The sequence below is a fragment of the Microcebus murinus genome, chromosome 12 (assembly GCF_040939455.1).
Source record: "Microcebus murinus isolate Inina chromosome 12, M.murinus_Inina_mat1.0, whole genome shotgun sequence".
In the NCBI taxonomy this organism is placed as follows: domain Eukaryota; kingdom Metazoa; phylum Chordata; class Mammalia; order Primates; family Cheirogaleidae; genus Microcebus; species Microcebus murinus.
The window spans coordinates 31,567,978-31,594,367 of NC_134115.1; the positions used below are offsets into that span (position 1 = coordinate 31,567,978).

General features: G+C 42.4%; 1 long non-coding RNA gene across 1 annotated transcript; it reads left to right on the forward strand.

Annotated features, from left to right (window-relative positions):
* Window positions 1–10,385: 10,385 nt before the first annotated feature.
* On the forward strand, window positions 10,386–16,921 carry LOC105856672 (uncharacterized). The gene is made up of 3 exons (XR_012922184.1): window positions 10,386–10,719; window positions 10,811–10,964; window positions 16,743–16,921. It is a non-coding gene; the product is annotated as an uncharacterized LOC105856672 (long non-coding RNA).
* Window positions 16,922–26,390: the final 9,469 nt, after the last annotated feature.

A 26,390-nucleotide genomic window follows, 5' to 3' on the forward strand; every position in this document is an offset into this window, starting at 1 on the left:
CACCCTTTTAATCAAGCTTCCCTTTGCCAGAAATTTGGTTTCCAGTCCTGAATCATTTAACTGCATGCCTGTCTCCATAGCCTTTATTGGTATTTCATTAACAAGCCTAAAAGTCCTTCAGAATGATGCTCCTGTGCTTTGTAAAAGAGCATCCAGCACCCTACGGGGACTCTAATTCACTTCCTCATCACTAAGTGTAGAGTCGCTTCCATACTTTGTTTTTTCCTCTTGAATACAGGAATTGGAGTGGCTGAAATGCGTTGCAGCTCATGTTTTTCCTTTAGCCCAGTGTATACTTGCTCAGTTCCCCCTTCATTCTCCTCCCACCCTCCATTCACACTCCCAAAAGTTTGCCGGATACTTGTGTCTTCCTCTGTTCATTTTTCCATGTGACTTCCTCAAAGCCTTCTTTGAAACTCTCCACCCTTAAAAATCAGGTGCCCTGTAGTACTGATACATATGTAGTTGGTGCTACATAAATGCGATTAGATGGATGGACAGACGGATGGAGACCAACCAAGGTGGTAGAATCCCATTCTGTGAATTTTTTAGGAAATAAGAACTTGGACTCCCAAAGGGACAACAGAAATGTTTTGGTTTCCAAGGAATAAAAAAGAATGTTCGTTGTGTATTGTGATGACTCTATTGCAGGGCCTGCTTAACTGCTAACTTCTGAGCAAGGAGGGACCAAGATAACTTTTTGAGGTACCATCTGGCTCTCTGACTCTGCGGTGTGAGGAGGGTTGGCACTTGGTGCTGGCAGACAGTACCGTGTCCAGAGGAGGTGAATGAAGGAGGAAGGGAGAAACATGCCCTGACCTCTCAGCTACGGAAAGGCCTGGCCTTTCAGGTAGGCATGACCATCTAGAGTGACTCCCATCCCTTCTCCCTCCATCTTTCCTTTGTCCCTCTCTCCCCAGCTGTCCCCTCCCTGGGCATTAGCCAAGGGGAGCAGGGGGAAGGCCGGGCCACTGTGGCCTCTGTTGTCACATCAGACTGTGCCTTCCTGCCAGTCAGCCCTGGAATGACACTCGGGGGCTCCTCCCTCCCTCCATCCTGGTTTATAATCTCCCATCCCAGGAGGAGCCGCCTCTCTGAGCTGCTCTGTGCCACTGTGCTTGACTGCTCACAGACCTGCTGCACGAATTCATGCCTCATCCCGAGCATATGTTAGCTGGGCTTCCCTCTTATTTTATTTTAATTATCATTACACAAATAATATACAAATACATTCCAGTTGTAAAATTTAAAATCTAAGCATAAAAATACAGCAAAACTCTAACTTGACCATACACTCGCCACATCCTCTCCCCCTTCCTGGAGGTAGCTATTGTTATCCTTTTTAAAAATATACATTTTAGGCTTACATATGAAAATATAGAAAAAAAGTGGTTTTGTTTCATATATCTAAAATTTAAATATCCTATTACATAGAGTGTTCAGTAAATTGTTTTCTTCTCTCACTAATATTTCTTTTCTTGTTAATATACACAGATTGATCTCTTCTTTCTAACTCCTGCATATAAAATGGCTATGAATATAGCAGTGTTTATTAACCCATCCCTTATTAGTGGATTTTTAGGCTCTTTACAGTTTTTTCCTTGCCACTAGAGAAGACACAGTTATGAAGACACTTGTGCACTCTAGTTTGTGCCTGAATGTTTCTCTGAAGCAGACAGCATGGTAGACACATATTAAATTTTAATGCACAGCAGCAAATTGTCTTCTAAAAGAGCTAAAGCATTGATCATTTCATGTATTAGAATCTTCATATTTGGCATATCTTTATTATTGTTGTTCATTTAGTCATTCATTGGCTTATTCAGCAAACACGTATGGAGTCTTGGCTATGCGTCACCCACCAGACAGCAGGTTGCCCACACGGCAGGAGTTTGTAAAGCTAGCAGTTCTGTGGCTGATTTCAGGCACAGGAAACCCTCCTCCAGCCCAGCTCAGCTCCCTTGTTCTGCCCGCTGTGGGTGCCTTTAACAGGGGTCTCAGTTCCCTGTGCCATCAGGCTGTCAGTACAAAACCGCTCAGGGTGTCACTTTCACTGGAGCAATTCAAACATACTTAAGGCCCCAAGCGACCATTCCTGGGGGCTTAGATGGAGGATCTGGGGTGGGAGGGAGGGGAAGCTGCCAGCTAGTTGTAGGCAAGGGTGAAGACAGGGAGGTTTTGTCTACTTTAAATCTTCCCCTAGAATCAGCTGGATGCTACTGTAGGTTGGTGGGACTTGGGTGTTTTCTCCCTCACATTTTGAGGATAATTTACATGGACTGTTATAAAGGGTCTAGTATAATAATGAGGATGATGATAACAATAATACCAGCCTTTCATTGACTCTTAATACTCCATTGAGTATAACATGAGCTACAATTTTGTGAGAAAAATGAGAAAAAGTGCTGCCAATTATCATTGGAAAGTACCATTGATTGTAATAATTATAATCAAGTCACACCCAGATTTCATAGATGTAAAAATATACTTAAAAAAGTCCTAGAGTCTATGAAATATAGTAATAATTTATAGTTCTCAAGCACCTACTGTGTGCAAGACACTGTAAAGCCCTTGAACATGATTATCTTATTTAATCCTCATAAAATGTTTAGCAGATGGCTCTCCAAAAGAAGTGCTCTGATTTGTAGCATTTACCAATTTCCATGGTGTAAATACGCCCACTTGGCCATTTAGACCTATGTGAAGCCACTGAACTCAGAGTCTGGAAGAGAAGCAGAAAGTCAGCTCTTGCAAGCCAGTGAGAGCTGGTCCCAGCACACCATGGGATAGATCTGTTGTTATTAATGTGATAGCTAAGGCTTAGAGAGATTAGGTAACTTGCTCAGGACTATATCACTACTAAGTAGCAAAACGTGCCACTTTACCATTTTATCTATACGAAATCCTCACTAATAGGGGTATTGGTGCTGTGGGTAAAGGACTTTGAATCATTCTTACAACAATCTGCACTGATTAATAGTCAACTTCAACTGACCCCAAATTCCCACTGTGTGGAGCATTGTTGGGGGTGATGAGAAAGGCAGAGCTTTATTCCCACATAGTCCCACCCTCTTTCCTCTGTGAATATATTTATTCTTTTGTTTCAATTCAATGTAGTAAATATTTATTGAGTGAGGGGAGGGGCCAAGATGGCAGACTAGAGCAGCCTGCACTTGCCACTCTCAAGGAGAGGATCAAAGGTTGGGAGTAGAAGTTCATTCATGGATGGACCAACTGTCTCAGAGAGAGCAGTGTGAATCATCAGAGAAGTGGGGGAGAGAGAGGCAGGGTGATCCACTTGGCAAGATCAGAAGGTACCTGGGGGAAGTGTCCACATGCAGGGAAGGGTTAGGGGAGAGATTCCCTGGGGCTCCGCATTTTCTCAGCAGACAGTGAAATCTGAGGTGCAAAGGCGTTTTCCACCACAGCAGGCCTCTGAATTGATGAGGGAGCTGCTTGGAGACTGTGCAGCAGTATTGCACCAGAGAGTGGGCACAGTGAGGTCCCTCCAACTTCTGGTCCCAAGTCATGGCAACAGATGCCAATCTGTGCTCTCAGTCCTAGAATGCCCGGTCTGCAAGGCGGTTGGCTTGGATATGAGCAGAGCAGGCTCCCACTGGCCTCAGCATCTGCTGCTGCCATTTTACCATCTCAGTAGTACTGCTGCTGCTACATACGTAGCACCACAGCAGCTGCCACAGGTGGACCTGGATAGAGGGAGAACTCCAGCCACTGCCCAGTGGGATGTTGCCTGTCACCCTGGCCCTGCCAGCCATGGGTGGCCCAGCCACTATAGCCTGAGGAGGCACCCTGCTGCTGGCTGTGGTCCCACAACTCACCCAGGCACTGGCCAAGACCTTCAACCACCAGGGACCCACCAAGTTCCCACGCCCTGCAAAGGCACCTGCCATGGTCCTGCAACTCATGCAGGTATCTGCCAAGGTCCCACAACCCACTGAAGCACTGGCTAAGATCCCATGACATTACTGGGCACCCACGAAGGTTGTGCAATATGCCATACCACTGGCTGCATGCCTGTGATATGTCCAGGAGACCAATAAGATCCCACTACTTGCCCAGGCATCAGCCAAGGTCTTGCCTCCCACCTCTAGGGAGAGGGACTAGCCTAGACCCCTGTCCCAGCTTTCAACAGTAGCCTGGGGACCAACCCACCAATCTGAACAAATATCCCCCTGTGTTGGCTTGGATTGTGATAATCACAGGGGAACAGGACAACACAAGAGAAAAGATACATTATAGGTTTTCAGTGCAACTACCCCTCTCCAGCTGGGTCAATCCTCCAGAGTAGGATACAAAAGTGCTATCTAGGGATTTCTCCTCCCTCTCATTAAGCAGGAGAGTTCCCAGCAAAACAGAATAGGTGTGTCCTAAATCTATCAAGCCTAAGTTGAGAGAAGAGGTTTTAGATGAGAAGAAACCAGCAAAATATCTGGCAACATGAAAAAACCAGCTAGTAGGCCGGGCGCGGTGGCTCACGCCTGTAATCCTAGCTCTTGGGAGGCCGAGGCGGGCGGATTGCTCAAGGTCAGGAGTTCAAAACCAGCCTGAGCAAGAGCGAGACCCCGTCTCTACTATAAATAGAAATAAATTAATTGGCCAACTGATATATATATAAAAAAATAAAAATAAAAAAAAAAAAAGAAAAAGAAAAAACCAGCTAGTTCAACACTTCCAAGGGATCACAATAGATGCACAGCAACAGACGCCAACCAAAAGTAAACTGTTGAAATGTCAGCAGTGGATTTTGGCATATGGGTGGCAAACAAGATTAATGGAATTTAAGAGAAAGTTGAAAACCAAAAAAAAAAAAAAAAAATTCAGGACATAAATGAAAAATATTAAAAACTCACTAAAGAGATAGGCAACATAAGTAAGGGTGTAACAGAACTTAAAGAAATGAAAGAATCATTTAGGAAATTACAAACTAAAGCAGAACGTTTCAACAACAGACTACATTAATCAGAGTAAAGAATCTCAGAGTTTGAAGACAAGGCTTTCAAACTGACCCAGTCAGTCAAAGACACAGAAAAAGGAATAAAGAAGAATGAACAATCACTCTGAGAAATATGGGACTATGCAAAATGATCCAATATACAAATTATAGTTACCCTGGATAGAGAAGAAGAAAAAATAAAAAGCATGAAAAACCTATTTGAAGGAATTATTGAGGAGAACTCCCCTGGTATCACCAGAAATTCAGATATCCAGATACAAGACGGTCATCGGTCATCGTAGCAAATAGGATATCTCAAAGACACATAGTTATCAACTTGGCCAAAGTCAAAATGAAGAAGAAAATTTTACAAGCTGCAAGACAAAAGCAACAACTAACTTACAAAGGAAAACCCCTCAGGCTAAAAGCAGACTTCTCAGCGAAGACCTTACCTACCAGCCAAAAGGGATTGGGGCCCCACTTTTAGTCATCTTAAACAGAACAAACGCTAGCCAAGAATTTTGTATACTGAAAAACTAATTTTCATAAATGATGGAGTAATAAAGATTTTTCCAGACAAGCAAACACTAAGAGAATTTGTCACTAGTAGACTTGCCCTGCAGGAAATGCTGAAAAGTATATTATACATGCAACAGCATAGTAGTTACTGATCAGTGTAAAAACACCCAAAAGTTAAAACTCACAGCTCTTATAAAACAGTAGCACAAGAGGGAAAACAAAACATAAGTTATCATCCAACCTGATGAATAGAACAGCATCCCACATATCAATACTAACACTCAATGTGAAGAGTCTGAATGCCCCACTTAAAAGACATAGACTGGCTGAATGGATGAAAAAACACAACCCAAGTATCTTCTGTCTCCAGGAAACACATCTAACCCTCAAGGACACACACAGACTCAAGGTAAAGAGATGGAAAAAAATATTCCACAAAAATTCAAACCAAAAGTGAGCAGGTATAACCATTCTCATGTTAGATAAAATAGAATTTAAATCAACAATGGTAAGAATGACAAAGATGGTTATATAATGGTAAAGAGAGCAATTCAACAAGAAGACACAACAATCCTAAATATATGTGCATCTAACAAAAGAGCTCCCAGATTCATACAGCAAATTCTGCAAGATCTAAGCAAAGAAATAAACAGCATCTTAATAGCTGGGGATTTCAACACTCCACTGAACTAGATAGATAACTGAACAGAAAATGAATAAAGAAATAATGGACTTAAATGAAACTCTAGAACAAATTGACCTAGCAGACATTTATAGAACATTGTACCCAAAAATTATTGAATATTCTTCTCATCAGCACATGGGATATTTTCCAAGATTGATCATATCTCAGGCCACAAAACAAGTCTCAGAAAATTTTTAAAAAATGAAATCATAGCCTGTATCTTCTCAGACAACAGTAGAATAAAACTAGAAATAAATTCCAAGAGAAACATGCAATTTTACACAAAGTCATGGAAATTAAACAACGTGCTACTGAACAATCCTTAGGTAAATGGGAATTAAAGTGGAAATCAAAAGATTCCTTGAAGTGAATGGCAAAAGGGACATAAACTTTCCAAATCCATGGGATACAGCAAAAGCATCCCTAAAGGGAAAATTCATAGCCTTAAATGCTTTTATAAAAAAGACAGAAAGATTACAAATTAACAACCTAATGTCACGTCTCAAGGAATTAAAAAAGAAAAACAAACCAAACCCAAAGCCAGCATGTGAAAAGAAATAACAAATCACAGGACAGAACTAAATGAAATGGAAATAAAAATACAAAGGATTAACAAAACGAAAACATTTGTTCTTTGAAAAGATAAACAAAATCAATAGACTCCTTGGTAGATTAACCAGAAATAGAGGAAAAAGAACCCAAATAATCTCAATCACAAATGAAAAAGGAGATATTACAACTGATACCACAGAAATAGAAAATATCACCTGTGAATACTATAAAAAATGTCCTGTACATAAACTCAAATATGTAGAGGAAATGGACAAATTCCTAGAAACACACAACCTCCCAAGACTTAGTCAGGAAGAAATAGAATTGCTAAACAGACTGTTAACGAGCAGTGAGATTGAAGCAGTAATAAAAAAACTCTCCCAACCAAAAAAAGCCCCAGAACAAATGGATTCATAGTCAAATTCTACCAGACCTACAAAGAAGAACTGGTACTCATCCTATAGATATTATGCCATAACATTGAAAAGGAGGGAATCTTCCCTAACTCATTCTATGAAGCTAATATTACCTTGATACCAAAGCTAGGAACAGACACAACAACAACAATAACAAACCATAGAACAATATCCCTTAGGAATATAGATGTAAAAATCCTCAACAAAATACTAGCAAACTGAATTCAACTGCACATCAAAAAAAAAAAAAAAAAAAAAAAAAACACAAAAAAACAAAAAAATTCACTGTGACCAAGTGGGCTTCATCCCAGGAATGCAAGGATGGCTTAACATATGTAAATCAATAAATGTAATTCACCACATAGAAACAAAAATAAAGACCATATGATCATCTCAATAGATGCAGAAAAAGCATTTGATAAAATCCAACATACTTTCATGATAAAAACCCTTAACATACTAGACATAGAAGGAACATACCTCAAAATTAATAAAAGGCATATATGACAAACCCACACCCAACATCATACTGAATGGGCAAAAGTTGAAAGCATTCCCACTCAGAACTGGAACAAGATAAGGGTGTCCACTGTCACCACTTCCATTCAACATAGTGTTGGAAGTCCTAACCAAAGCAATTAGGCAAGAGAAAGAAATTAAGGGCATCCATATTAGGAAAGAGGAGGTCAAACTATCCCTGTATAGGGATAGTTTGTATAATGCTGTATACAAACCTTGTATAATGCTGAAGTCAGGGCTTTTAGTGTGTCATCACCAGAATAGTGTTCGTTGTACCCAGTAGGTAATTTTTTAGCCCACACCTCCCTGCCCACCCTTCCACTTCTTGGTTTCTAACATCCTTTGTATCTTTTTGTACCATGTGTAACCATTGTTTAGCTCCCGCTCATTAGTGAGAACATATGGTGTTTGGTTTTCAATCCCTGAGATACTTCACTTAGGATAATGGTTTCCAGTTTCATCCAAGTTGCTGCAAATGACATTATTTCATTCCTTTTTATGGCTGAGTAGTACTCCATGATGTGTGTGTGTGTGTGTGTGTGTGTGCATATCACATATTCTTTATTCACTCATGAATTGATGGGCACTTAAGGTGGTTCCACATCTTTGCAATTGTGAATTGTGCTGGGATAAACATGGGGGTGCAGGTGTCTTTTTGACAAATGATTTATTTTCCCTTGGTAGATACCCAGCAGTGGGATTGCTGGATCAAATCATAGGTTTACATTTATTTGTTTGAGGAATCTCCATACTGTTTTCCATAGAGGTTGTTTTAATTTGCAGTCCCATCAACAGTGTGTAAGCATTCCTTCTCTCCTCATCCATGTCAGCATCTATTGTTTTTTGACTTTTTAATAGTGGCCATGCTGATAAGGGTAAGGCAGTATCTCATTTACTTTTAATTTTCATTTCCCCTATGATTAGTGATGTTGAGCATTTTTTCATGTTTGTAGGCCATTTCTCTATTTTCTTTTGAAAAACTTCTGTTCATATCTTTCACCCACTTTTTGATGGGGTTGTTTGTTTTATTCTTGCTTATTTGTTTGAGTTCTTTGTAGATTCTGAATTTAGTCCTTTGTCAGATGTATACTTTGCAAATATTTTCTCCCATTCTATAGGTTGTCTATTCACTCTGTTGATTATTTACTTTGCTGTGCAGAACCATTTGAATTAAGTCCCATTTATGTATTTTTGTCATTGCTGTATTTGCCTTTGAAGTCTTCTTCATAAATTCTTTGCCTAGGCTAATGTCTAGAAGAGTTTTTCCTGTTTTCTTCTAGAATTTTTGTGATTTCATGTTTTACATTTAAGTCTTTTATCCACCTTGAATTAATTTTTGTGACTGGTGAGATACAGGGGTCCTGTTTCATTCTTCTGCATGTGGCTATCCAACTTTTCCAGCACCATTTATTGAATAAGTCTTCCTTTTCCTAGTGTATGTTGTTGTCTGCTTTGTCAAAGATCAGTTTGTTGTACCTAGATGGTTTTGTTTCTGGGTTCTCTATTCTGTTTCATTGGTCTATGTCTCTACTTTTATACCAGTACCATGCTGTACCAAACATTTATACCCCATTAATATTTTGAAATAAAAAAAAGAAAGAGAATCAGAGAGGGAATAAATTAAGATAAAAACTTATTTTTCTTATTAAAAATATTTATTGAGCATTTACTGTACAAAGCATTGTCCAAGGCACCATCCACTTAGCTTCCAAAGGGCGTGGAAAAGAACCCCTCCAACTTCCCAATGGAGGAGGGGGAATAACTGCCTAATATATATTAGAGCTATCAAAAATACATAAAATCACTTATGAAAATCATGAAACAAATCAGGATTCTATTTGTGTGGTGATAGAATAATAAATCATTTTTAGTTTAGCTAAGAAAGATAAATAAAATGTGAGTCTATCATACACTCACCTCCCACCCTGCCCCAAACGTTTTAATTAAGCTATCCATAGAGGTCACCGGGATGAAGACCCAGCAGCTCTGATTTTTCTCATTATCCATCTCCTGGAGACTAGCATGTGGTTAGATTGATTGGATCTTTTGAGCCCAGGGAAGCATCATGAAGTCTGCAGTGTCCCCAAAAAGATCTTATCATTAGTTGGGCAAATATCCCAAATATGGAGCTCTATAGAGAATCCACACTTTGCCACGTTCATTGATGTAGGATAAAAATTTCTGCATCTGTCACTTCTTGGATCTCTGACTCTGCTTCCTAGGAGTAGATTATATCCAGATGGGCTTCTGTCACCTAGCTACGCCAACTGCCTGCAACATATTTATTTATTTGCAGCCATGCCCTATGACTTCTGCTTGGCTGGCTATTTCCCGCATAGCCCACAGGCAGGTGTCACATTCTCAGTGGCCTGATCCCCTTGTAAGAACACCAGCAGCACACCAGGGCATGACTGCCTGGGCCGCTGCCAGATGGGGAAATCTTGAATGGAAATATTCACACGTTGAAATGGAGCCAAGTAGCAGGCAGTCTTGCAAAACCAACATGGCTTTGGAGACACAGTGCTGCTGATGAGTGAGAGGCGTGGTGGTATTTGTGGAAGCCCAACTGTTGCAGACGGCGGCATTAACTTGCCCAACTTTGGCGACAGTTGTCTGAGTTTGGGATCACTGAAACTTAATATAGAGTTTCTTTTTGTCCCTACTATTTTCTGCTGGTAAACCATGGTCTTGGGTCTCAGCTGCAGCTGGATACAGTATTTCTGAAGACAGACTTTTCCAGTTCTACTAGGAAGAATGTATAAAGTCACATGGCCATGTGTTCACTTCCAAACTGGAAATTCAACTTTAGTTGGGAACTTGCCTAGCAGGAGAACAAAAGCTATACAACAGTTTCAAGGAAGAGGAAGTGGTTCTCTTGCATGACTGTGGACCCACTCAATGATGCAAGATTGCAAGATTCAGCAAGGAGGTGGAGTGAAAACAGAAGCCTTGGACTGCTCCGTGGTCACTTTCAACAGAGAGATATAAAGCCTGGCTAGGAGGAAGGAGTGCAGATTGAAGTTTGATCTACTGGACACTGTTCTACCCACTCTTATACCCTAACACAAAAAACGGTAATTATCTGTTACCTTTCTCTAGTTCCCTTCTTTGTGCCATCTTCTCAATGGAAAAAATGAATGAGTTTATCTCTCAACTCCCTTCCAGCCTCATGACTTTACAAATGATTTCTTGGATGCTTGTCCTTGTGCCCAGCTATGCACCAGGAGTAATGAATGATATAAAGAACTACAGGACTCCTGCTTCTGAGAAACACTCAAACAATGAAATATGCACGCACTGCACAGCACCTGCAGGAAAGGTGAGGGAGAGAGGGGAGGCTCGCTTGAACACGGTCTAGTTTTCTTGATATGCCAGGTGGTAGGCTCATGGCAGCTTCTTTTTCTTCTCTTTCTCTTTTCTTCCTCTGCTCTTCCTCTTTGCAAGGGAAGGGCAAGAAAGAAATGAATGGCACTAGAGAACTCACTAGAGTTCGAGAGAACTCCATGAAATTGAATTGTCTGAACTGTAGTAGCTTGATTGGCTAAAGAAGTTAATGTTCTAAATTGGTCCTGCAGTTTTAAACCAGGTGTTAATATGGTGTGCCAAATCCTCTCATGGTTTTCACTGGCCTCTTCTTGTGTTTTCAGGCTCTACCTACCTACCTACCTCCCAAGTCCCAAGCTTTTCCCCCCAAATGTCCAGTATCCACATTTGGCTCTCCAAAATTACTGTTTAGCTGCCATTTATGATGCTCTGTGATGTCTCATATGCTATATGGGTGCTCCGTGATTTTTTAGGGATGCAGTATTAAATCCCATTTTAAAGGGAAGGGAAATATTCTGCCTGAATATCCAGTAGGTGGTACAGTCTCAACGCAAACCAGGGTTTGCCTGTTCACAGAACCTGTCCTTTTTTCCCTTGAAGTTTGTTCAATGTGAGTTTTTGTGATACAGGGAATGACTAATGCTGAAATACCCACAGGGCACATCTGGGAATTTGCCTGGCAATGTAATAGGATGATATGCTTTCTTTTTTGCAGTTTCTATAGATCTTGGATTCTTCAGTTATGAAATAAGTGGGGTTGGACCAGATGATCCCACTCTAACCTCTTAGAGTCCATGAGAGCTCAGGAAGGAGCAGCCGTATATATATTGGTTAATCCTGGGAACCCTACCGCTTAGGCTGAAGTCTGGAGATTTAACTATTAGAGAGTAACCCACTCTAGATAATGAACCCTCTAAATGAGATTTTTGTAGACTAGATCGTAGTATTTCAGCCTCTCGTTCCCATGAACACATGCATTCTAGGAAGTCCAAGAGACTTGATCTTTGCTTTGGAAAAGATAATATACCTTATGTGCATAAACAATTCCTGCATTTGGAAAGGTAAAAAGACCAAATTTGGGGTAAATCCTGGGGGAAAATGTAATTTGAAGAGGTGAGTTTATTACAAAGCTTTAGGGAAGGAAAGAAATTTAGGCAGTCCCTGTAGGTGAGTTCTTAGGCACTGCTAAAATATAAGCCTTGGAAAGAAAAAGTGGTTTTACCTGATCATATGGAACAGAGTTAAAGCAGCAGGACTTTTACTGCCAAGATAGATGACAGGGATGATGAGAAAAAAGCCAAGGGCATTTTACAATAGGCTTGATGAATGTCATCCTGAAATCTAACTCAATATTTGAATGCTATAAATTGTGTTAAGAAATATAAGGCCAAATAAACCTTTGGGACTGTTTGTGACTGATTCAAGATGACTGAGTTTAAACTGCTGCTGATGAAATGGATGGGAGTCAAATAATAGTATTAACTATTTGACAAAATCCTAATAAATCAGAGATGAAACCTGATTTCAGTTACACAGAAAGTCTTGCCAGAGCACATGGCCTCAGCTTGGCTAAATTAAGATGGGAGACGAAGTTGGAGCATGGAATCGTTGCTGCTTCAGACTCACTTCTACAACGCAAGGAGGTTCATCAAGTGATAGAGGGAAAGTATTCACTGTGAATGTGCTCACCACATTTGCAAGCCTTGAGTTTTTATTGCATGTTACTCTCATTGGTGTGCCCCATTTTATCAACTCTCTTGGTTTGGAATCATCTCATCCAACCCTCAATTACCAGCTTAGGTGCAAAGATGAGGACATTTGTGTCCATTCCAAAGTTCACAAAATTGTACTGATTTTAGAAATTTAATTCCAAGACCTATACCCAATGGAGAAGTCTACAGATATTCACCAAAGATGCATGCAACAATATCCATAGCAAGAATATTTATTTGTACTTGCCAAAAACTTGAAATGACTATTGAAACAACTCACATATCCACAGTAGCATGGATAAATAAGTTTTGGTATATTCATATGATAGAATTCTATACAGCAGTAAAAATGAATAAACTATAGCTATGTGGGGGAAAAAAGGATGATTCTCCTAAAAATAATTTTGAACTAAAGAAGCAAGACAGCCATGAAAACACACTGCAAAATTCCATTTTTTATAAAATTCAATATCATGCAAGACTAATCTGCTGTGTTAGAAACAGGAGAGTGAAATCCTGAGCAGGGAGGGGGTAAGCAGAGGCTTCTGGGCAGAGGGAGGGTGATGTTCTATGTCTTAACCTGGGTAATAACACAAGTGTGCTCACTTTGTGATAGTTCATCGCACTGTATACTTGTGAACTATGCACTTCTTTTGGTCTATATATTACACACTAGAAAGTTAAAAAAAAACTAATGGTAAGGGCATCATGCCAACAGGTACAATGTGGATCCCACTAGAGCATAGGAAGCAGTAGTTTATGAGGGCCCCATTCAGTATCTATCCAGTTCAGACGCCACCTCACTCAAAGCTTTCCTTGTTAAGTCAAAATTCTCTAAATGTCTCTCTGCTCTGTGCTCCTATCGCTGTTTGCTTGGACCCCCAATTTTGCATGTGCCATGACTTGTCTGCACTAGTGAGCTCTTTGAAAATTATTTCCGCTGGATTTAATGTCCTTGATGTAGGAACCATGGTTTATTTATCCACATATCCCTTAGAGCACCTAACACCTAGTGCACATTTAGTGAGCATGTGTGGACCCACAGTGACCCCTCTGCCACATACATGCTACACCTATGAGCTGTCCTAATTAAGATAGTTGACATCTCATTAATATAAACTTGTGACTTTAAAAGGAGAGACCATTAAGCACAGAAAATAGTAGGTGTTTTTACGTTGTTACCTGCATCTCAGAAAATACTTTATTCCCACAAACACATTTTGAACATCTGCTATGTACCAGGCCCTTGGTGTATGGAAAAGACAATATCTATCCTCAAGGAGCCCCCCCCCCATTAGAAGACTGATGAATAACAAATGAGAATACCAGTGTGCCCCTAAATGTTCTCAGAAAATCACAAAAGAGGGATTGCAGGAAAAAGAAAAAAAAAAAAAAGAATGAAGCCTAAATTTTCTTTTTCTGCAAGAACAAAAGAGTACAGCTTAGTAGAAAAAAGCACATCAGCTTGTTAATAACCAACTCCCTGCAGTCATCACAGATGGCGCAGTCTTATTTTGCACCAGGTGTGGCTGCTGAAGAGGTACAGTGTAGCAGTTTATGAGCAGGGCTGGGGCAACCTGTCCCCCTGATCACGGTGCCTGCACCCGCTGCTCTGCCTCATTCTCTGCTCTCCCCACCCTGGGCCACAACACTGGACCCAGCACTCCCGCCTGGCTCATTTGCTCAGTCCAGTCTGGGTCTGCTCACCCTACGCAGCAGCAGGAGCCTGGGGCTTTGGTGTTTGCTGTCTTGGTGGGGCCAGCGACTTCCAGGCCTGGTGGGCTGTCACCCACCCATTTATTTACCTTATGAGAAAAAGGCTCCCACAATCTATCACGTTGTTCAAGAAGCGAATGTAAAACGAGGGTTGGATTGAACATTTTTCTGCCTGGGAGGCACATGTAAGATGATTCATCCCTCTGTGGGTCTCAGAACTGATCTCCCAACTATATATAGAAAGACAACTTCTGTGGTTTGGTTGGCCCAGGGTTGCTCAGCGTGGGTGCTCTTGACATTTGGGGCCAGATAGTTCTTTGCTGTGGGGAGTTGTTTTGGGCCTTATGGGATGATGGGCAGCATCCCTGGCCACTACCTGTTGGATGTCATGTAGCACCTCCTTAAGCTATGACAACCAAAGTGTTTCCAGATCGTGCCAAGTGTGTCCTAGGAGGGCAAAATCACCACCAGCTGAGAACCAGTGACTTAGAGGAACCACAGCCCCAGGTTTCCATCCAATGAATCAACTCAATTGCCCCATTGCAACTTGATTAATAAGCATAAATTATTAATCATTTAATGCTAATCAGTGTTAATAATTTAATATTATTAATATATCATTATGGATTAATGGCATTGTTTACCTCCTGGGGAAGGGTGGGATGGTAAAGAAAGTAAGAGCAGGGGCCCAGGGAGCATGTGCCCCCAAGACGCCAAACTCACAGGACTCAGCCCTGGCTGTCCTGGTAAACGTCGGAAGCTCACTACAGGAATTAATTTAGATGAAAGTATGTAAGGCTGGGAACTAAGGGCTTAGTTTGTATGTTACCTTTTAATTGGTGAGAAGAGGGGCCAGTATAATACAGCAGTTAGGGAAGAATATTTAGAATTCAAAAGACCTGAATTCAAATCTTGATTCTGCCTCTTGTTAAATGTGTACATTCAGACAAGTTACCTTAATTCTCTGAGCTTCATCTTTGTCATCTACCAAATTGGGCTCATAATACAGACCTCACTGGGTATCTGTGGTGATTACGTGAGTCAAGGTAGGCTGGCACCCAGGACCACTTCACAATGGCTAATGCTGGATGGTACAGGCTCAGATAGCTCCTCCCTGGGCTCCTCCATCCTACTGCTGAGACTGACCCTGTGCAGGGCCCTGTGGGAGTTGTTGCAGTTCACAGACACGTTTTCTTTATCCTCTGGAAAGATTGGGCCAGGGTAGGTAGTCTCAAGGACCTGTCTATACCAGAAAAGCAAAGCTTAAATGAAATATAGGTTCATGGGTTAAACATGAGACATTAAAAAAAAAAAAAAAATCAGAGATCTTTGATCCTTTGTAAGCTGCAAAATGAAATCATCTCCTGTCAACATGTACCCTGCAAGCAACATAATTTTGATTATTTTTTTATCTATGAAGAGAGAGAAAAAAGATGTAACCCCCCCCCAAGAGCTATCTTCCATTTTCATATACGTATTTTGTGTTCACTGCTCCTCCCTAGCCCCCCCATACACAATTCTTGTCCTAAGAAGAGTTATTTTTCATCTAGGAGGGCCATTGCCTTTGACCACTACTGTAACTCCCCAAGGGATGTATGCGGGAAATCAGGAAGCACAGGGCTATTGACTGGCAAGCTGGTAAAACACATCGGCAAGATTGGTTATGCTGTCCAAGGCCTAACACAATGGGAATGGCTCATGTCTTGTGTCCTTTACCTTCAACAAGAGGATTGAAAGATCTCTGCTAAATTAGAAAATTTACGTGTTCAACCAGAGGTGAAGGATTCCTAAACAAGGAGCAAAAGTGGTCACCCTTTGAACTAAGCCCCGGTGCTCCTAAAATAAATACAATTTGATGAAAAACAATAAGCAATTTCTAAGACTCCCCAGAACATGACATTTGCCTACAAATAACTCTGCAAAGAGTCTTAGCTTTCAAGAGGTCTCTGATTTTCAAGAAAACTCTAGCTTTATAGAAATAACTAATAACCCAAGAGTTGAGATTATCCATGTATCTGGATGTCATGAACAGAACCCAAATAAATAAATAAATAATAAAAGAATTACTAGCTGGGTTTTTAAAGAGATCATTAGACTTGGGGAAGCTGCCCAGTTTTTAATTATGTTGGATATGAAAGCTGAGCATTTGCCAATAAACCTAGGCGAAGGAATATTGACACTCGCCAGGTTGAATTTCCAGAAAGGTACATGCAGATTTTCCTCTTTACTCTTGAGTCTTGAAGATTAAAGCCTATCATTATGTTTTATCAGACTATGAGCCAACTCATTCTTTTCTACAAGAACTACAAAATAACCTCCAATATTCTTTCATTTCTTCTGGCTAGGAATGGCTCCATGTTCCAAGGATGAGTCTTTGCAAAGAAGTCTTAAATACTCACTTGTTCTGAGACATGCTGGACTACTTACCCAGGGCCTCCATGTGATCTCAGAACCTTCCTGGAGATTAAAAGCACAGAGAGACATGACTACTCTAGATTTGTGTAAAATAATTAATTCAATAAATATGTATCGAAAGCTGTACTCTAAGCAAATACTGTGCTATGTTAAAATATCCAGTCCCTTGTGAACAGATCATTGTTACCTGGTGTGGTAAGTGCAGGTTGCATGCAGGGAATTATAGACACATAGGGGAAGGTTGGCTATCCAAGTCTGGGGGACGCAAGGATTGTGGTGAGAAGGAAAATTGGGAAGGTTTCCAGAAGCTGACCCAGGAGTTGAGTTTGAAAGAATGAGTAGGCACTAGACATTTACACTGGGGACTGTCCAACTCAAGGGCAAAACAAACAGTTTGTGTAAGTGGACAGCCAGAAGGTCTACTGAGATCACCAAACTTCTCACTTTCTAATGAAGACACTGACGTCCAGAGGGCCATGTGACTCCCCTAAATCAAACACCTGCCATAGGACCAGAAAAGGTAAAAATGTGAGGCTTAGTGTTTCAGTTGCTTCACCTAGAAATCTACAGTGGGGAGCATACGCAAAAACGTGTAGCAAGCTTGAAACAGAAATAATTATTTCAGTGACAAGAACATATTCGTTCTTTATAAGAGTGTTAAATAACCCAAGTGTTGGGAAAATGGGTCTGGGAAGAGGGAAGAAGTTAATAGGTAAGCATGAGAAAGAGAAGTTTTCATTCTGTTTCTTAGCCCTTGAGAGCCTGGTAATGCCACTATTTGCAAAACCATGATAAGGATGTTTATGACATATATGCATATGGGGGATGATAATTTAACATAACATTTCTGAAGTATTCCATCTCCTAGAATGACTGTTGCCCTAGGGCTCTACATCTGAGGCTCTTCAAATCCACTGAAGCAATGGATTTAAGATCTTCAGGGAAAGGGCTGAGATCAACTATAGCAACAGAGTCATTTCTCATCTTTGACCAGCAAATGGGATTTTCGAGTCACTAGCAAGATAACAGCCAGGCTTTGGTGAGAAGAAATGAATTTCTAAATTCCTTGAGCTCCCATTAACATGTCAGGAGTCAGGGCTGGTGGGCTGATTCATACAGTTTCTATAAACCCCGAGTAGGGAAAGCTTAGGCTACAATGAAAGAGAAGCCTTGGTTACACAAGAAGGGCGGGGAGAAATCAGGCCTCTTTAGGCTTGAGGAATTGTGGGAAGAAGAAGATGGGGAGCAAGGACCAGCCAAAGAGTCAAACACACGTGTTCATAGTCCCTCTGCTGGGAGAATCTTGAGTGAACCTTGTCCTGAGGTTGGTGGTCTGCTCCCCTCACTGGGCCCCTATGTTGTGCAACTCCAGGGACAATCTTGCATTCTTTGTAAATGGCCCTTGCTGGCGTTGTGCAATGCTGTGGTCCTTTTCCCAGGTGTGACCTGAGGAGGACTTCGGGTCTCCAGGAAGAATTTGGTAGAAGGGGACAGTGCAGCTGATAGAGGGAAGCAGCTAGAGAGAGGAGCACAAGGAAGCTCTCTTGGCTTTGCTGAACCTTGGTGTGTTGGGCACAGGGTCTGAAGCTTGCTTGCTTCATGGCCTGGGGGGACATCATAGAGGTGCTAGGAGGAGGTCCAGACCAGCCTGGAGGCAGAAATAGACAACTTCTAAGGCATGAAATTCAGTGACAAGGGCCAGCCATGAGCATCAGAGGATTAACTTCAGGCCATGAGGCCAGATGGGACCATCCTTAGCAGATGACAATTCTGAGATCAGATCAACACAGCTACCCCATGACACCTCTGCAGAGAGGGACAGTACCTGGGCCACCTGCCTCACTGCCTCAACCCCCTCCCACATCCCCACTCCCCCTTAGGAGATGAAATACTCCTAAGCTTTCATCTCCTCTCTGAAGCCACCTTGAAAAGCAGGATGAAGAGGGGAAAAACAGCTCCATTTAAAGGGTTTAAATTTAAATTAAGTGAATATCTGTCCAACAGATTCATTTTAATATGGAGATACTACTAATTGTCAAATTCTGCCCCTATCCTTACCTCCTATCTCTACTATTTATTTTAGGTCAATAAATATGAAATGTCCAATTTCGAATCAAAAGTTTATTATATCTCAAACGAGCACCAGTACAATTTATCAAAGTATGCACCTAAACTCTTGACACAGTTTTGCCATCTTAAGAGTTTATGCCAACAGGGAAGAAGCCTGGAGAGAGAATGGCGATGAAATCACGAAAGGTGTTTCCTACAGCTTATTGAGAATTGAATATTTTTCCTTGCAAAAAGTTGTCCAAAGCCTGGAAGATGTGGTAGTCAGTTGGTGCAAGGTCTGGTGAATATGGTAGATGACAGTTTCCAAGTCCAGCCTCTGTCGTTTGAGCAGAATTGTTCGTGCGACATGTGCTCGAGTGTTGTCTTACAAGAGGATTGTAGAGTATTGACCTGTAGAGAATTGACCAGTCTCGGCTGCTTCATTGCAAGCCTCCTCATTGCTTCATCCAGTTGGGTGCAGTAGACATCCACTGTAATCGATTGACCAGGTTTCATGAAGATGTAGTGGGTAATACCAGTGCTGGACCACCAATCAGACACCATTAGTTTTTTTGATGAATATTTGGTTTTGGACTGTGTTTTGGCACTTCATCTTTATCCAACCATCGTCCCTAATGCTTGCAATTGTCAAAAAGAATCCATTTTTCATCACACATAACAATATGGAGTAGACTTTGTTATGACAGCACAACAATCTTTATGTCGTGACAGCAAAGAACTGCAAGCTTCCAGACAATTTCTCTTCTGACGCTTGTTTAATTCACACAGAACCCATCTATCCAGCTTCTTTACCTTGCCAATTTGTTTCAAATGATCCAATGTTCTTGGAATAGTAACATCAAACCTTGCTGCTAATTCACACGTAGGCTGAGATTGATTCCCTTCCACCACAGCTCTCAGCTCAACATTATCCACCTGGGTCTCAGGTTGCCCACATGGCTCATTTTCAAGATTAAAATCACCAGAATAGAACTTCTCAAACCATCAATGTACTGTGCGTTCATTAGCCACATTCTTCCTAAACACTTTGTTGATATTTTGAGCTGTCTTTGCTGCATTTGTTCCATGACAGAACTAGTATTTGAAAATAATACGAATTTTTGACTGATCCATGGTTTCACAAAAGTTGCTCTAAAAAAGTTTGAAATATAATCACAAGCCAACCAATGCGTTTGAAAGAATGAGGATGTACCTTCGCAATAAACATAAAACAAGAAGTGTCAAAGTGAAATGTCAGAGATATCAACTGTCAAAGTTAGTATTTAAGGAAATAGGACATTTCATACTTTATAAGCTTAATAGGATTTGAAGTGAGGGGGTAATAAGTAAAATTAGATCAGTTAAAGAGTATAAAGAGGCTTGTTTTATTTTGTGTTGGTTTTGGGTTTTTCTTGCCAGCAGAGTGAAGTATGTATACATTTATAATCCTATTCTACCAGGGCGGTTCATAGCTCTTAGCTCTTTAGAGGAACAGGTCATAAATTATTATATTCTATTATAATTAGATGAAATTCCTAGAATTTCTCCACTTTCCAAGCAAAGAAGGGATTAATTGCTGAGGACAGACACTCTAAAACAGTTAAAATGTGGGACTCTTGGGGCTGGAAGCCATTTGGGAGATCATGTCATTAATGCAACATTCTTATTTTCAGAGAGGAAACTAGCCCAAGAAGCTTCCACTTCTTGTCTTCTGGAACTCTCTGGGAGCCCTGAGTTGATACAAAAGCCTGATCCCCCACCTACACATACTACATGCCATGTGTAGGTGTCCAGACAACAGTGGCAACTAAGTCCAGCCTCCCAGCGTTCTACCAATGTGCCAAACATTGAGGGAGCTTTCTTGGGCCACGCTTACTCATTCGCCAGATGAATTCCACCTAATGTCTTCAGTTTATATCATGAGAGGCAAAAAGTCTTCCAAGCTAAGCTCTGCCCAAATCCCTGATCCACAAAGTCATGAGATGAAATAAAATAGTGGTTGCTTTAAATGGCTAAATTTTGGGGTGGTCTGTTATGCAGCAATAGTGATTAGCAAAGTAGAAAGCAAGTGTGAGAGGGTGTCTGAGAAGAAGTAAATGCCAACTTTGGTGGTCTCTGGGGTGGTGGAAGTGGGGTGTCAGCATAGCCTTGAGGATGAGCAGGCCTTGGGCAGGTGGCGATGGTGAGAGGTATGGGCAGGGGGATCCCCGTGTAGGGAGGAGAGTAAGGAAGCCATGGAAGTAGGAGCACAGCACATAGGGAATGTTCTGCAGGCCGGGCGTGGTGGCCCACGCCTGTAATCCTAGCACTCTGGAGGCCAAGGCGGGAGGATTGCTTGAGCTCAGGAGTTCAAGACCAGCCTGAGCAAGAGCGAGACCCTGTCTCTACTAAAAATAGAAAAAATTAGCAGGGCATGGTGGTGTGTGCCTGTAGTACCAGCTACCTGGGAGGCTGAGGCAGGAGGATCCCCTGAGCCCAGGAGTTTCAGGTTGTTGTGAGTTAGGCTGACATCACGACACTCTAGTCTGGGCAAGAGAGTGAGACTCTGTCTCAAAAAAAAGAGAGAATGTTCTGGGCTTGTCTGGGATGACTGGGGTGTGGCTGGCATGGGTGAGAACAGCAGCAGGAAGAGATATTTGAAAACAATCAGTGGTCAATGTCAGAGCAATGGGTGAAGTTAGAGATGCTCGTTGCTACCAAGAAGGAGGTTTTTGGGTGAAGGCTCTGCTTATTGCTTTGGTGTCAAGGGCTGTCTGTTGAAACCTGTCATGGTGTTAAACAGATGGGTTTGCTGCACCAGCTGAACCCTAATGCCAGTTTTCTTTTACTAGCGAGAGAGTCCTAAGCTATGGCTATGCTAAAGCCATCTCAGCTTTGGGCGGTTTCCTGGTCATGAATGAAGCCAAAACCTGCACACTCAAGGCTCGCAGAAGGAGAACCTGACTGTCCCGTGGCTGATCTACCCACAGTGTCCCCACCCAGCAGTATGTGTAGTTCTGACACTCCTCAGTGGCTATGGTTATTCCTTTTCAGCTTTCAGTATCCTCCTGTTAAAGCACAACCAGTCTGCTCATTCATTTGTTCAGCAAATATTTCTTTAGCACCTATTGCTATGTGCTAGGCACTGTTCCCAACATTGAAGAAGAAAGACAAGGCCCTAGTTCTGCAAAGCTTACATTCTAATAGGGGGAACCAATGGGAAACAAGCAGTCAAACGAGATCATTGCAAGAGCTACGAGAAAAGACACCAACACATGTAACCCAAAGTGATGGAAGGTAGGGAACAATATTGGATCAGCAGTCACGGAAAGCCTCCCAGGGAGACGATGTTTGAGTAGAGACTCAAACCACAAAGGAGAACTAGACACCTGAGAGGGAAGGGCTGCTAGAGACAGTGAACAGCCGGCGCAAAGACCTAGAAGCTGGGCCCCATTTCACGTGTCTGAAGGCCAGAAAGAAGGCGTGGAGTAACGAGTGAAAGGGGCAGAGGCCAGAGAACAGGTCGGGGCGTCAGACAGTGTTGGTCACGGGAAGTCAGCAGGGTCTGGGGAGGAGCTGGGTTTCATTTTAAGCGGAGTGGGAAGCATTAGGGGAGAAAGAATGAGTTGGTTTATTTTTAAACAGATCTTTGGCTGATGGAATGAGTTATCGGTATCAACTGTGAAGTTATATTTGATCAGAGGTTGGCAAACTTTTTCTGAAAAGGGCCAGAGTGTAAATATGTTAGGCTTTGGGGCAGTTTAGACCCTGTTGCAACTACTAGATTCTGCCTCATGAAAAGCAGCCGTCAGCAATAGGTGAGGAAACGAATGTTGCTGTATTCCGAGAAGCACTGTGGTTACAAAAGCAAGTGGTGGGCGCGATTTGGCCGGTGGGCAGAGGGTGCAGACCACTGGATTAGATAATGGGGTGCAGGAAAGTAGGCAATGGAATGCGCCAAGCAGCGTGGTGATGTATGCTTATTGGGAGTGTGGAGCAGTCTAAGACACAAGGCCACAGACTCCGAGAAGAGGGAGGTGTGGGGGAGAAGGATATCAGTGACAAGCTTTTACATTTCCCAATTTTGCAAGGCCTGCCCCAACACGAGCATGTGTGCGCCCATCTGTGATCAGGCTGGTGACAATGGGGGCCAAAGACCCTGGTGTACTGGGTACATTGGTTTTGTGGACCTGAAACTTAACAATTTGGGAGTCCTCTTAAGGAAAATGAATATAAAACTCTAAGTACAGAATTAGGGACTGGGCCTTGGAAGAAACCTACTGGAGTGACAGGCCCCGAAGCGTGAGCTTTTTTAGCTTCGGGGTAAATCCGCCTCTGCCTGTAAATACGTATCCCCGCCCCCGAGCTCGCAGCAGTAATCTGAGCCTCATTATTTTAAGTCAGACTGTTTCGAATGAAGCCTCCTTTAGTGACATCTGGTGCATGGATGACACTTTGAAACACTCAGAATCCTAAAAAAGGAAAGAGGCACCTGCCCCGGGTAGACACTGGGGTCCTGCCATATCTGATTTGTCCTCGACAGGCACAGGTGCTCCGGCCTGCCCCGCCCACCAGTCTTTAGCAACACAAACAGCAGCAACGGGACACCACGCCGTGGGCTGGTGAGGCTAGTGTCCAACTTGTGTCCTCACACTTATATTACCGGAGGTGACACCGGAACCCAGAAAGAATGTACGTCTGTGCTTTGGGTAATAAAATGGAAGCAATTTGATGGACTGTGTTTGTTCTGTTTTATCCTGAAAGATTGTGCATGTGAGACGCAGCCCCTCCTCTGGGTTCCACAGAGCTTTACTGGGAACATACTTTGGTGAGCACCTGTAGCAGGCCCCCAGCCGAGGTGCACCTAGGTGTGAGTGGAACTGCCCTGCAGAAGACGCGGGGAGAGGGTGTGCTTGGTGGCTTAGGAGAAGGAAGAAGGGGAGAGGCCGAGGGAGGGAGGGAATGGGGCCAGTGGCTGGAGAAAGGGAATCCCCTGTGCAATGTTCTCTCCCTTCGAATCCTCCCACTGTCCTTCCAGTTAAATCTGCAAAGGAAAGAGGAAAGGAAGGATGGACACAAAGTGCTCAATGAGGATGGATTTCTTTGGAAACAGTAGAAGTAACTGAGTTCTTCAGCAAGAACGTGGAGAAGGGTGTTGGAGGGGGTTGATGGTAAACAAAACAGGTAAGGCAGATGGAAGCCATGGAAACCCAGGGGAATTTGGGGGAAGGCTTAGGTTGTCACAAGCCTTGGATTTAAGGCCGATTCCAAACTTAACCACACCTATGAAATACAGAGGGGCCCTGCTTGGTAGCTCTGGTGGCAGAAGGTGGTGCGTGCCTGGAGGCAGCAGCCTGCAGGCCGAGAAAGTGGGTGAGCATGTGTGAGATGCTCCTAGAGGCCCCAGAAATGCTAGATGATTTAGCAAGGGGTTGAGTTTCTGTGTGAGTAACTCTGGGTTCTTGGAAATCAAAGAGATGTGGGTATAGCTGTCCTGTGACTTCACTGAAGACCCTAAGAGAGTAAAGCCTGAAGACATTAGGGCTGTTGTGGGTGTCTATCTCCCCTACTTGGTGCAAAGTCACTGAAGTCACAGACTGTGTCTTACTCATTTTCAGAACTCTTCCTGTCCCCCAATCACCTTTATTCAACTTACCCAGTGCCTAGCGTAGCCCCTGGCATATATATGGCACTCATTCAATGACTATATGTGTAATGAATAAATGAATAAAGAACTCATGAATAAAACACTGCTTCTCAGAAGTCTGTATCCTGGCCCCTGCCATCCTTCATTCCTGATCAACTCTAGCTTCTTCCTGGGCTTTTGGTCTCTATCTATCTGCCATGAGAGAATTAATGGTGCTATGACAGCATGGCTCAGCCTGACGTTTAGAATTATAGCCTGGCAGGGTTGGAAGGGACCCTAGAGACAGTCCAGTGCTTTTGATGAAAGCTGAACTTCTTAAAAGAAAACCCGAGTAACTCCCCCATTTATCTAAAATGCAAACAAGCAAGAAATGCAAATGACCAGATTCTTTTTACACATCCTATGCCATGTTTTTATCTGTAAGAATATCTTATACATGTAAAGGCTTTTATGGGATATCAAGTTCTTTCGCTTATATCATCTCTCTGGATCTTCACAGTTTGTTTTTAAGTAGTCATTGATTATTTCCATTTTACAAAGGTTAAGTGACTTGCCCCAGATTGTTCAGCCAGCAGACGGCAGCTGGGGTTCGAAGTGGTCTACCGATTACAGGTTCCATGTGATACTCGCTACCTGGTAGGAAACTTACCATTCCACGAATAAAAAACAGGCAGGCTGATATCAAGCATCTCTTTGATAAGAAACATAGCTTCATGGCAATATACGTAACCTTAACATTTGTACCCCCATAATATGCTGAAATAATAATAATAATAAAAGAAACACAGCTTCTAGATTCTCTCAATCTCCTATTGCTTAGACAGCTCCAGAGCTGTGTGGGAAAATTCTAGACACAAAGTACATGCTGTTCCACTAATTCTGCTGAGTTTCCTATAACCACTGTAACAAAAGACTGCAAACTTAGTGTGTCAGAAGTCTTACAGTTCTAGAAGTCAAAAGTCTGAAATGAGTCCCACAGGGATAAAAACAAAGTGTCAGGAGGGTGGATTCCTTCTGGAAACTTCAAGGGATGATCCATTCCTTCCCCTTCCAGTTTCAGAAGCTGTTGGCATTTCTTGGCTTGAGGGCCCATCGCTCCAAGCTCTGAGAGATCCGCACATCACCTTCTGCTCTGGCTCTGACTCCTCCTTTATAAGGACCACTGTGATCACATCAGGGCCACCAGGTAATCTGGGATAATCTCCCCATCTCAGGATCCTTAATTTATTCACATCTGCAAGGACCTTTTTGCCATATAAGGTAAAATTCACAGGGTCTGGGATTAGGACAAGGACATATTTGGGGGTTGTTAATCAGCCTACTCCAGAAAAGAATTTTATTGTCCTAATATATCAGGTTCAGTGGTTTTTAAAGAGAAATTTAAAAAATTTACTTGCCAGTGGGTTTAATCAGAGTAGAGAATGGGAGAGCTATCACACACAATGCCATTGCGTTCCCAGTATGGGGGAAGAGGTATCCAATGTCCCCAAGGCATGGACTGTCCTCCCAGTGCCCTCCTTAGTCTCTGAGTTCAGCGTGGAGGTGGAGGCAGCCAGACTGGTATCCATGAATGGAGACAGAAGTTTTGAGTCCTGACTTTCAAGCCTCTACCGCCTATAAGTATAAGGAGTTCTAAATGCCGGTATTTGTGTGCACATTGATCAGTCTTTGGCATCAGTGTGTTTTGGTTGGGGTGGGTCTCAGCTTGAGACCTGGACTATCTCTATCGTAGGAGTCACATCTGTCTGAGCACATTCTTGACAGAGGACAGTCCATGCCTTAGAAATGCTGGAGACCATAGGCTTCACAAAGAGTCCCACCGTAGGCCTCTTTTCCTAATGGGGGGACCCATTAGGTGGCAGGACCCAGGCCTGCAGGATGAAACTCACTATATGTGTAATGA